The sequence below is a fragment of the Pinus tabuliformis genome, chromosome 7 (assembly GCF_031772625.1).
Source record: "Pinus tabuliformis cultivar Carrire ecotype Pingquan chromosome 7, CPIR1, whole genome shotgun sequence".
NCBI classification, from domain to species: Eukaryota; Viridiplantae; Streptophyta; class Pinopsida; order Pinales; family Pinaceae; genus Pinus; species Pinus tabuliformis.
The window spans coordinates 661,344,968-661,359,035 of NC_142293.1; the positions used below are offsets into that span (position 1 = coordinate 661,344,968).

A 14,068-nucleotide genomic window follows, 5' to 3' on the forward strand; every position below is an offset into this window, starting at 1 on the left:
CACTTTCTAATAAGACATAAATTCCTTGAGAATTCACTTTCTTTAGATCCTTTGAAAGCTCATTTACCATAGGAGTTCACGATTTGTTGTTAACTATCCTCGGCTGCACTTGGAGATGATACAGCGCATAGCAACCTCCCGTGAAATAACAACAGAAATCTTATAAATCAGACAGAGCAAATCAACATTGCCACGAAATACCTGAAGTATCATCATCGCGGTTACTTCATAAAAAGTGCCAAACATAATACAAAGAAAAATAGCACAAACAAGCACCACACACATTTGTAATAAACTTTTATTATTATGGGCTGATAAAGAAACAGAGGATACATAGCTATACAGAGGCCAACCCCCAGTCAAGTCGATCACAAACAATGAACTATGATCATCCAGAGGCCAACTCCATTGAATTTGCTGTACAATTATTTACATATTTTACATCATCAATACAACGGTATAAGAAGTGCAAGTGATCAGAAGTGCCAGTGGATTCAAATGATTTAAGAAAGAAGGGGGAAGCACTGCATTAGCTGATCCAGCGAAAACATATCACTGACCAGGAATCTCTAAACAGAAAGGTGGGGTGCAGTTCCTATTCGATGAAGGAAAGCAAAAAATACCAGCAATTTCCCCAAATTGTCACCTTGTGCTGTACCAATCTCCTACCAAATCACACTCCTTTCAAATTCAGATGTTCAGCAAGAAGTCTAGAATCCAACACCTTCTCCATCAGTCTGCCCAATTCTTGCAGATAGACTTGGGATCGTGCCTTCTACTTTTCAAAGGAAACCTCCAGTGGCTAAAAGGAGTATTTTACTTCCTACAAGGCCAAGAAGTGCTAAGAATCTATGTCAAGCACTAGAATCTATGTTAACACTGTGATTCATCAATGGTCTTTACCTGTGAAGTTTGAAGAGTTGTCATTTTGTAGAACAAAGACTATCTATTAGCTTGTAATTTGTACAACTTGTATAAGCAATTCTAGATTAGGTGGATTTAGTTCCTTTCTCCTACCACCACTGTAATTAGTGCTGTCTTCTTTCAGATCTACCAATTTTGCACACTTCTCTATGATGAGGTCAATTTCGCAATTCCTGGGTCATCAAATGACAGGGCCATGTTCGGCCAGTGTGGTGAATAGTTCTCCATTGCTGGTCTTCTGTTCGATGATCAACAAATCATATTTGGCAAATCCCAGTGGTATTGTGCTTTCCAGATCCTGGCATTGCTGTACCCAATTTCTGTCTTTAGCAAGGTAATTGTCACAGTGGAAAACAGATGAACGACGATGGTTTTTAGAGAACCATCGTCCATACATACAACCTTCAAAGGCAATTACTTAATTCCATTGCAAGAGACCCAAAATACAACATCTAAGAATAGGATTTTATCAATCCAAGACTGTAGATAAAACGCTCTGACTTTGATTTGAAGAGATCACCAAGGGAGAATCGGATGGCAGGTTCCCTTGGAGGAGATTTTGTATGCATACAGCGGTCTTTTACTTGCAAGATTGTTAGTCCAATTTCTTGGCGAACAGCTTCTACTGTCTTGGCATCAACGGGGTTTCCAGCTATATCAGTCACATAGAACACATCAGCTACCTTATCACCCCGCGTTGACACCTCTGCTTTTGTAACTGACATCCCATTTTCTCTAAATATGCGAGTCACCTCCGACAGAAGCCCAACACGGTCGTTGGTGCAGAGTTCCAGTCACATACCCTGAATTCATAAAATATCATCAACAAAACTCACATTAAGCTGACTAAAATTTAAAAAGGATTAAATTTGAATGCACCGGGAATCCCAAGTCTTAGGGTTTTGAATAAATTTCCACCATGGATTCGATCCTTGGACTCATACCTCTGATGTTCTTCGTCTAATGGCAGCCTCCAAACACTGAATCACACACTGCTTCTCTGCTTCTGAATACACGAGGCAACCATCAGTATGCCTGATGTAGTACTCCTGTATCACAAAAGAGAAGAATGGAAATAAATACCCCAACTCTTCTTTAACCTAATTTAGATTCAATATTAATCCCATTAGGGATGTGATCTAAAACCACCTATACCTGGTTTAACAAAATCAAATTAGGAAATAAACATTTGAAAAAAAACAAAGATCCTATGAAAAATCAAGTCCCTTGTAGTTGTTGGAGCTATACCTGAAAAGTTTGTGGGCCTTGAGAGTCTATAGTGGCATGAAAGACAACATACTCCATATCTGTCAAGCTGCAAACAATATCAAAGAGAAGCTTAGGTCTGTCTTTACACTGAACAGTCACCACAGAATACCCCCTCTCCAAACAGTTGTCAACAGTCACAAGAGGCTTGGCGTTGTCATCGTCAAAGTATCTAAGATAGGTCCCCAAGCCTTGCAAGTCAAAGTATCTAAGATAGGTCCCCAAGCTTTGCAAATCAAAATATCTGAGATGAAGATCCAAATGCATTTAAGATGATTAACGTTGATTGTTTTCCTATTTTAGATGAGTTACTTTTAATTTTAAGCCATGTATAAATTATACCGATTATCTTGTCATTAAAATTATTTAGTTATCCATTTTATGTCAGGCAATGCTTACTTGTACTTCAACACTGTAAAGATATCTTTGAACACAACATTTTCTTGAAATTCATTATTCTTCGTTCCTGTAAGTCCACGGCTCTCTAACAACCATTACCATTGACTTGAGGACATTTAAAGGACATTGTGATATACTTAAAACCCTAGTTTTAAAAATAAGACATAAATTCCTTGAGAATTCACTTTCTTTAGATCCTTTGAAAGCTCATTTTCCATAGGAGTTCACGATTTGTTGTTAACTATCCTCGGCTGCACTTGGAGATGATACAGCGCATAACAACCTCCCATGAAATAACAACAGAAATCTTATAAATCAGACAGAGCAAATCAACATTGCCACGAAATACCTGAAGTATCATCATCGCAGTTACTTCATAAAAAGTGCCAAACATAATACAAAGAACAATAGCACAAACAAGCACCACACACATTTGTAATAAACTTTTATTATTATGGGCTGATAAAGAAACAGAGGATACAGAGCTATACAGAGGCCAACCCCCAGTCAAGTCGATCACAAACAATGAACTATGATCATCTAGAGGCCAACTCCATTGAATTTGCTATACAATTATTTACATATTTTACATCATCAATACAACGGTATAAGAAGTGAAAGTGATCAGAAGTGCCAGTGGATTCAAATGATTTAAGAAAGAAGGGGGAAGCACTGTATTAGCTGATCCAGCGAAAACATACCACTGACCAGGAATCTCTAAACAGAAAGGTGGGGTGCAGTTCCTATTCGATGAAGGAAAGCAAAAAATACCAGCAATTGCCCCAAATTGTCACCTCGTGCTGTACCAATCTCCTACCAAATCACACACCTTTCAAATTCAAATGTTTAGCAAGAAGTCCAAAATCCAACGCCTTCTCCTTCAGTCTGCCCAATTCTTGCAGATAGACTTGGGATCGTGACTTCTACTTTTCAAAGGAAACCTCCAGTGGCTAAAAGGAGTATTTTACTTCCTACAAGGCCAAGAAGTGCTAAGAATCTATGTCAAGCACTAGAATCTATGTTAACACTGTGATTCATCAATGGTCTTTACCTGTGTAGTTTGAAGAGTTGTCATTTTGTAGAACAAAGACTATTTATCAGCTTGTAATTTGTACAACTTGTATAAGCAATTCTAGATTAGGTGGATTTAGTTCCTTTCTCCTACCACCACTGTAATTAGTGTTGTCTTCTTTCAAATCTACCAATTTTGCACACTTCTCTATGATGAGGTCAATTTCGCAATTCCTGGGTCATCAAATGACAGGGCCATGTTCGACTAGTGTGGTGAATAGTTCTCCATTGCTGGTCGTCTGTTCGATGATCAACAAATCATATTTGGCAAATCCCAGTGGTATTGTGCTTTCTAGATCCTCGCATTGCTATACCCAATTTCTGTCTTTAGCAAGGTAATTTTCACAGTGTAAAACAGATGAATGAGGATGGTTTTTAGAGAACCATCATCCATACATACAACCTTCAAAGGCAATTACTTAATTCCATTGCAAGAGGCCCAAAATACAACATCTAAGAATAGGATTTTATCAACCCAAGACTGTATAGAAAACGCTTTGACTTTGATTTGAAGAGATCACTAAGGGAGAATCGGATGGCAGGTTCCCTCATTTAGCAAATAAAATACTTTCAGAAATATGTGGGTCCTCAACAACTAAAGCACAGGAAGGAAAGGTCTGACAAAAAAGTTAGGAGGAGGATTATGCATGAACTTTGCAGGTGGACATTTTGTTTACGCTAATGGGTAGTTTTTTATTTGGTTGAATTATTCTATTTTATTCAGAATGGAGTGGTGGTGGAAGAGAACTGCAGTCACAACATCCAAATGCAGGAGGGAGGGAACAGACATCAAGGGAGGAGGAAGAATGAAGGGAAGAAGGAGAAGCTGCATAGCCAGTGCAATGTCTGTTGGGTTGTTAGTAATGGTGGTGGTGGTACTGATGGCACTTTGGCTGGTTTTGTCAATGGATAACAACCCATTTCTATATCAACATGAAAAACAGGAGTACCCATCTCCAACAGATGGCAGTTCATCACCATTGCCCGCAGCCATTTCTGTTTTCAGCCAACAGGGCTATGTAACAGTAAATACAAATATCGATTATAAATTTACTAAACTATATATTGAATGGGGTATACGCCATACGGCACTGCATAATGAGATCTCCAAGAAAGGACTAAGGGGCCCCTCGGAGCTAAACTGCTTTTTATGGCTTCTGGAATGCTACAATCTCGCAAAACATCCTGCCATTTTGAAAGTAAGTAACGTTGTTTTCTTCTCCTCTCCTGTATTTTTAGTTTCTGAGATGATGGGTGGCTGAAGATGCTTTGGTTTTTGGGGAAATTTTCATCGCAGAGCCTGATACCAATCTTGGGACCAGATATTGTTCTGCATGGAATCAAGCTGTGGAAACCCACAAATGAGACTGCAAGGAGATTGCAATTGGACGGTCAGTCAGGACAATGTGATGAGGTTGCCAATGTGGTTTTAGGAAGCAATGCTAGGATTTTGAAGGGCTCACAGATGTATACGGGCAATTTGAGACAGAGACTTTTAAGTAAGATTGCTGCATTGGATACCTACCAAAATCATGCTCATGTAGAAGATGTAAGGTTCTCTTTGGCTCCAGTGTCTTTTAGTTTACAGTATTGCAGGACACACACATAAACTTATAGGGTTGACCTTTCAGGAGCAACCCTCGCTCATGTAAAATCAGGAACGAACCTTCTAACCAAGGTAAAGGACATTACCTGAGCACAACTTGTTTAGGTAAAATCAGGAACTAACAAAGGTAAATGACATTACCTGAGCACAACATGGTTAGGTAAGACCTTTACATAATTTTGCTAGAAGGATTTGGATAGTCCTGATGCAAGGTCACTGCCTTACCTAAATTACAGGGATTGATCCTTTCATGCGGGTGGTTGTATGTGAGTGTGTCTACCATTTTTAATTTGTTTAAGGTACAAGCTTGCTCAATATTGTATGTGAGTGTGTCTACCATTTTTAATTTGTTTATGATACAGGCTTGCTCAACATTCTTTCATTCTAATATTTGTTTCTTCCCTCTGGTCATAGTCCTAACTCTGCTCATTGTTTTCTTTCTGGCTTAATCAACATATGTTTTCTACTTATCTTGTTATACTACTTCGCTGGTTTTCTCATAGATACCGTGAATTTTTTTCCTCCATAAGACAGAATATCGGCCTAAAAATTTGTCAATCTGCAAGTGAGCTTGGCAAGCTCACTTGCAATGATACAGATATACTCATTTATTTTTCTTGCAGAGGAAATATCGGGGCAGATCTATCTGAAGAGATCGCATCTCGCTCTGAGTTTATAGCAAAGCCTAACCCGGAGGGCCTAACCCTGAGGAAAATTGACTCGTGACTTTCCATTAGAGAGATACTTTAGTTACAGGAACTCGACCAATTGAGCTAACCCTCTATACTAATATATTAATTTTTGATATTTATTTGCAATTCCTTATTTGTTTCGGCTAACAAGTTTATACCAGTCCTTTCTTTCTAATACCCTTGTTTTTCCTCTGTTCATAATCCTGTGTTATTATACTTATCTATACTTATCTACTTACATTTTCTACCAACTTGTATTGCTCATTTTATTCTTCTTTAGTTGTGTCGTAACCCTGTTTTTGCCTCATGAGGAACGATATGGATTTAAAGCTTTGCTAACCTGGCAGCAGGCTTTGGGTGAAATTCCCTAGGTTGATGTAGTGACATCTTTCTTCTCTTCGGTAGTAACAACACCTGATGGTTTTGCTTGTTAAGTGGATCAATTTGGTGTAGTGGTTAGTTTAATTGTATGATGGAGTGTTTGTGTAGCATCAAATCTCACTGTTGTGTGTCCCCTTGCAGAATGTAAGGTTACTAAATTCATGTCAATCCTTTTTTCTTGCAAATATGTATATTTTTCCCACTCCAAAATAAACTGTGTTTTTCCTTTACTTACTAACATATATTATGTATGTAAATCAAATTACCAACATGCTTGCTAACATACAATTTTTTTTAATAGATAATTGTTGGAACTGTAAGGAAGGGGATGCTTAGAAAGCTAGGCAAGCGCACGGAGGACTTTGTGTTCATCACCACAGAAGCAAGAACTGGCAATGCAATTATATTTCATGGAAAAACTTTATACAGAATGGAGACAACTGTTGGGGAAGTGTCGGTGGTTTTACAGGGAACCTGCCATCCGAAAGACAACATACTCCATATCTGTCAAGCTGCAAACAATATCAAAGAGAAGCTTAGGTCTGTCTTTACACTGAACAGTCACCACAGAATACCCCCTCTCCAAACAGTTGTCAACAGTCACAAGAGGCTTGGCGTTGTCGTTGTCGAAGTATCTAAGATAGGTCCCCAAGCTTTGCAAGTCAAAGTATCTAAGATAGGTCCCCAAGCTTTGCAAATCAAAGTATCTGAGATGAAGATCCAAATGCATTTAAGATGATTAACGTTGATTGTTTTCCTATTTTAGATGAGTTACTTTTAATTTTAAGCCATGTATAAATCATACCGATTGTCTTGTCATTAAAATTATTTAGTTATCCATTTTATGTCAGGCAATGCTTACTTGTACTTCAACACTGTAAAGATATCTTTGAACACAACATTTTCTTGAAATTCATTATTCTTCGTTCCTGTAAGTCCACGGCTCTCTAACAACCATTACCATTGACTTGAGGACATTTAAAGGACATTGTGATATACTTAAAACCCTAAAACCTCATGGGCAAAAGAAAAAAAACAACCATTCTTTTTCCATTTAAGAGGCATTTACTTTACCCAAAAAGAGACAAATAAGATAGTGATACACAGAGGATATAAGCTACAAATGAACCTAATCTCTGAGTAGGAAGGGCCGAAGAAAACCATGACCAATAGAGCAGAGCACTGGCATAGTTACAACCATAGCGTCAATTTCCAGGGATGGTAGAGGGAAAAATAGCAGCAGTAGGGCTCTCATCATCAACTCAAGCCGTCCCCTCCTCGCCCCTCCCATGATATTTGAACTTTATATTGGCAAAATTTGCAGCTAGTCCCAAACCATTACCGCCACTCTAGAACTAGTCCCAAATCATTACCACTGCAATCAATCCAGTGAGTACAGCCAAATATTTGTAAAATGGCTTGTCAAAGGGGATAACAGGGTTTTTAGGGTTGTGTATTAATCCTTTCTGAAGAAGATGGTTAATAGCAACATAAACAAAAACACCGCAGGCAAAACCCATGGAGATTGCATAAATCCAGTCCGCTACGTGGCCCTGTGTAGTGGCATCGATAAGTATCCCAATTGCAACTCCAATGGGGCTCGAAATGGCAAAGGCGAAGGCATACCCTACACAGGAGAGGAAGGGCCTGTTGGGAATTATGCGCAAGAGGGCTATGCCCATCGCAACCGCAGTGAATATCTTGTGTAAACACACCGTCCACAGAGCTCTCCACGCATCAGCCTCGGTCGCTGTATCAAAAAAATTTAGGTTCAATTGCCTTAGAGGTATTCATTAACCTTAATCTGAAAACAGGGCAAATTTGGCGCTGGAACCAGATGCCAGATGCGATGCGATGCGCGGCCAGATGCCAGATGCGATGCGCGGAGGGATAATGAATCGAACACTTCGAATCAAACGGTGAATATTAATTCCATCGTCTAACAACGAAATCAATGGCGCAGGAAGGTACAGAGTGGCACTGGAGGGGAGTTCTTCCCAGAGGAACGCCTTACGGCGTAAATACCATGCAACAAAAAAAAACATTATTAACCCTAATATTAATATTAAAAAATTAATATTATTATTATTATTAAATATAATATTCATGTTAATATATTATAATATTAATGTTATTAAATTTAATAAATTTGGATTAATACAATATTAAATTTGTTATATTATAATGTATATTAATATATCATGGTATATATATTAACTCTTGATATATATGGGAGGGAAGAACAAAGACATAGAGTGATAGAGGTGGAGAAATAGGGGAAGTGACAAGGGAGAGATAGAGATAAGCTGAAAGAGAGGGGAGAGGAGGAATGAAGAGAGAGAGGGGGGGAGAGGAGTGAGAGTGGTAGAGAAGAGTAAGAGAGGGAGAGGAAGATGTAAAGATGGAGGTGGGAGAAAGAGGAGAGAGGGAGGGACATGGTGAAAGGATTGGAGGGCAGAGAGAGAGAGAGAGAGAGAGAGAGAGAGATGGTGGAAGGGAGAGGGAGGTAGGAGAGAAAGGAAGACTTGAGAGAGAGAGGAGGAGAGAGAGAGGGAGATAGTGAGAGGATTGGAGGGCAGAGAGAAAGAGAAATGGGGGAAGAGAAAGGGGGTAGGAAAGAAAGGGGGAGAGAGGAGTAGAGAGAGAAGGATAAAGAAATTGAGTTGGACGGGGAGAGAGGGAGGGAAGAAGAAATACATAGAGAGTGAGAAGTGGAGAGAAAGGGAGTGACCAGGGAGAAATGGAGAGAGTGTGTGTATGTTTAGGGGTGAGATAAAGAGACATAGAAGGAGAGATGGAGGTGAGAGGGGAGAGAAGGAGAGATAAGGAGAAAGGGATGGATACAGTAACATGGAGAGATAGAGAGAGAGAGAGAGAGATTGATGGGGAGAGAGAGAGGATTGGAGGGAAAAGAGAGAGAGAAAGGATTGGATGGAAGAGAGAGAAAGAGAGAGAGAGAGAGAGAGAGGGCGGGAGGAAGATGGAAGGAGGCAGGAGAGAAAGTGAGAGAGGACTTGAGAGAGAGAGGGGGCGAGGGGAGATAGAGGGAGGCAGGAGAGAAAGTGAGAGAGGACTTGAGAGAGAGGAAGAGAGTGATGGGGGAAGAGATAGAATGGTAGGAGAGAGAGAGGAATAAAGTGATGGGGGAAAAGATAGGATTGTAGGGGAGAGGGAGAGAGAGAGAGAGAGAGAGAGAGATGGGGAAGAAAGAGGAAGGTAGGAGAGAAAGAGGGAGTGAGGAAGGAGGAGAGAGATGAGGAGAGAGGGAGGGAGATAAGAGAAGAGAGGGAGGGATAGAGAGATGTAGTTTGAGGGGGAGAGAGGGAGGGAAGAAAAAAGACATAGAGTGTGAGAAGTGGAGAGAGAGAGAGAGAGGGAGTGAAAAGGGAGAGATGGAGAGAGTGTGTGTATGTTTGGGGGTGAGATAAAGAGACAAAGAAGGAGAGATGGAGGGAGATAAAGATATAGATGGAGGGGGGAGGGAGGGAAGAAGATTTATTGCACTAGATGCATTGATTTTAGTGTAGATGGTGATTTCTAATGGTATTTGATTACTTGCACTAGATGCATTGATTTTAATGTAGATGATTTTTAATCATATTTAATTGCTTGCACTAAATGCATTGATTTAAATGTAGATGGTGATTTCTAATCATATTTGATTACTTGCATTAAATGCATTGATTTCAGTGTAGATAGTGATTTCTAATCCTATTTGATTTCTTGCACTAGATGGATTAAATTTCAATGTAAATGTTTATTTTTAATTATATTTGATTCTTTGCACTATATTCATTGATTTCAATGTAGATGATTTATAATCCTATTTGATTGCTTGCACTAAATGCATTGATTTTAGTGTAGATGGTGATTTCTAATCATATTTGATTCCTTGCACTAGATGCATTGATTTCAGTGTAGGTGTTGGTTGCTAATCTTCTTTGCTTACTTGCATTGGATGCATTGCTTTCAGTGTAGATGTTGATTTTAATCCTATTTGATTTCTTGCATTAGATGCATTGATTTTAGTGTAGATGTTTTTTAGTCGTATTTGATTTCTTGCATTAGATGCATTGATTTTAGTGTATATGTTAATTTCTAATTTGATGTAATTATATGTATGATGGTACATTAATTTCAAAGTGATTGGGTTAATAGTGTGCATTGATTTTAGTATAAGCACCAAAAATTGTTAACAATGTACATTGATTTTTGTGTTATAGTACTTCAACTTATTAATATTGGAGAACAAGAGAGACAATGTATGATGTTTACTACAACAGCTTGAGCCAAATATTTAAATGGTTTATGATTTCAATTCTCATTTTCATATAATCCATATGAAAATATGACAAAACTAACACGGGAGAAAATAAGAATAGTAGAAGAAAATAGTTTGATATTGATCACAATGAAGACTATTTGTAATTGACTACATTTTTATTCTTCACATTTTCTATCATTCAACACTATTACATTGTCATTTTGCATTCAAAAATGTTATTTCATCATTTTCATGATTAAAGTTATTGACAATATTTATATCTCAACAAACTCGGGTAACTAAGCAAATGTAAAATTAAAATGACGAGATAAATCTCAAACATATTTAGCATATTTAAAATGGTTATATTAATATTAGATTTATTTACATATTATTGATAAAATTAATCATATGTTCAATAGATTTTCCTTGGCCACACATGATTGAAACCAGCGTACATCCATCTTAACTCCAAATCTATCAAGTGCCGAGAAGGATCAAATTTCTCTAGATGCAAAACTCTTTTTTGAATGCAAAACTTGAAAAAAGGTTTACACCTCGAGAGATTTAATCTCTCTTAATAGATCCAGATCCATAATCAAAATTGATCTAAACTGCTCTATTAATAATACCAATAAAAATCCATGTTCGCTTTTCTTTTTTAATAAAATATAAAAAAAAATTATATATTCCAATTACAAAATCACAATCAATTTTACAAACTCTTCACTTCTTCACCTTTTTAACGTTCATTCAGACCCTAATCTTATGACGTCCATTCAGATCCTAACCTTATGCATTAAAGATACTAGATTATTGCAATTGCTTGAATAGCTTCAGTATTGCATAATATTGTTATATTATTGCAAATAACAGCCTTCTGATGATAAGGACCCCATTTAAATAATAAAAGGTATTCAAAGCCATTAATGTCCAAAAACTGGTCTCATTTTTAACCGTCCAACCAACATTCCCTCACATTTCCTCATCTCTTGTAATTAACCAGAAGCCGAAGCATCCTTCTTCTCGGCGTTACAGAGACCGGTAGTTACATAATGCGTGTATTGAGTGGAGGTGATCAAGGAAACGTCGATTGCATACGAAAAATCGTTATTTATATTTAATTTAATTCATATTATTGATATTATTTTTTATTTTTTAGTCGGTTTATTGGTTAAGATAATTTAATTTAATTTATATTATTGATATTATCTTTTAGTTTTAGTGGGTTTATTGGTTAAGATAATTTAAATTCATAAACTATATCTATTTAAATAAATTTTCATAACAAAATAAATTATATCATTTCTGTCTTCGAGCTTTTGTGATCCATAATGAATTAGGAAAAGTTTTTCCATAGAAATCATATAAGAGAATGTTTTGGCCAATGAACCAACAAGTGTGGTTCATCATCAGATCCTAATGATGAACCACACTTGTTGGTTTGAAACGACTTAGCCAAAAAAATTCTCTTATATGATTTCTATGTAAAGACTTTACTTAAATTATATCATGTTTAACTTAAAATAAATCAAGATTATTATTACAAAATATTTATTTAAATTGTTTTAGTTTTGTTTTTATAAAAAATAATTCAATATTCATTATTTTGATAATAAAATAAAATTAATAATCATCACACATATAAAAAGCTTTGAATTATTTTTTGAATGAAACATTAACTTACAAAGCTGCATTTCTAACCTGATAGTGACCAAAAAGAACATATTTGTATGGTATGGTGTTCAATATTTATCTTTTATGAAATTTGATACTTTTTAATACGGAGTATAAATTTTTAATTTTAATATCTAAGGTTAGTTCAATTGGTAGAGTTTTCGTTTTTAAAAGCACTTTAAAAATTATATGATCAATTATCCTCGAAGCTTCAGAAATTAAATCTTGCTAATAATCTTTTTAGATAAATCTGCCCAAATATTTCTTAACATTAAAAGAAAAAAAAACCTAAAATATATATTATTAACCATATAAATATAACAATGATGATATTGTATATTTTTTTCTTATACTAGTTCATCAATTTTAGCCCCTCAATTTGTACAACAATGATATTCTATATCTTTTTCTTATAGACTGGTTCATCAATTTTAGCCACTCCATTTGTTTCAAAGGATTGCGTCTCATTGTTTGACTCGTGATAAGGGGACATCATCAAGGTCTTTGTCCATGTGTCCATTCAACATTTTTTTTTTAGTATGAAAAAAGCCTGATATTTATATTATATTGGAAGTAACTATACATATATCATCTTTCCAGATGCTGGAATTTCCAGAAAAGATAACTAAGATCAGCTCAGAAAATATCAGATACTAATTGTGACTCAGGAGAAACCAAGAGCCAGAAACACATTAGCGCAGCATAATTTACATATAAGCATGATACTGTTCTAAATTGTTGTGACAGAGAGAAGCATATCCAGTGGCAGATACTGAAGGAATATACAACCGTCACCATTTGTTTCTGTATTGATGAAACAGCCAACATATAAACTAGTATTAGTCCCCTCCCTTGAGAAAGTCTATAGGCACTTGTATGACCTGTAGCATTGTTTGAGCTAGTACAGAGAAAAAGGTTCATATACAAAAAATACATTTGGTCCGCAAGGATATGAAGACTGATTTGACTTGTAATAACACCATCTAGCGAGGAGTTGTAAAGGAAGACCTCGTAGAGGACACTGATTTCGCCCAGTGGCCAAGCAATATATCTTCAAAAAACAAAAAAAACTTATGTTATCCAACAAAAACACTTTTAGACTTGCATTGAAAAGGTTAAGACAGGTTGGGGAAGCTCTCCATGTTGAATATGGCTTGCTCCCATATAATCTCTAATTTCCAATCATCATTGTTCATTTATAATCCTATTTTTGACAATTTGTCTGCATCTTTGTTGTAACCTCTTTCAATATGTTGTATTATGAGTCTATCCTGAGATTTCCATAATAATCAATTCTTTCCATCCATCCTTGTAGTCCGGGAATGTTGATTGTTTCTCTTCCCATGACTTGGTCGATCATGATTTTTGAGTCACCGTATATGTGTAGCTCGGGGTTTCCAAGGAAGTTGTTGAACCATAGGAGACCCCAAAGAGCTACTGCTTCAGCTTTTGTATTGGTACCATCCCTACATCTCCAATGCATCCTGTATATCAAGTCAGCATTTATTGCAATCCAAAATCCACATGCACATTTGTTTCCTTGTGCTGCCCCATCAAAAAAACCCATAGGGTAAGAGTAATGTAAGTCATTCTTCATTTTGGATTTCTCTTTAGAGCATAATGACTGTGCAGAATAAAAAGAAAGATTTGTTATTATTTTTTCAGTGATTATAAAGAAACCATCCCTATTGTTTTGAAATATGTCTATGTTCCTCCATTTCCAGACTTCCCAAAAAAGAAGAAGAGGTATAATACGCCATGCAGGTTTCTGGGAGCTCCACCATTCCA

At 36.7% G+C, this 14,068-nt stretch overlaps 1 pseudogene across 1 annotated transcript; it reads right to left on the reverse strand.

Moving 5' to 3' along the window:
- Window positions 1-1,551: 1,551 nt before the first annotated feature.
- On the reverse strand, window positions 1,552-2,457 carry LOC149249179 (ACT domain-containing protein ACR4 pseudogene; annotated as a pseudogene). Its single transcript, XR_016265131.1, has 3 exons — window positions 2,173-2,457; window positions 1,869-1,973; window positions 1,552-1,727 (listed from the first exon to the last, which is right to left on the reverse strand). The product of XR_016265131.1 is annotated as an ACT domain-containing protein ACR4 pseudogene (transcript).
- Window positions 2,458-14,068: the final 11,611 nt, after the last annotated feature.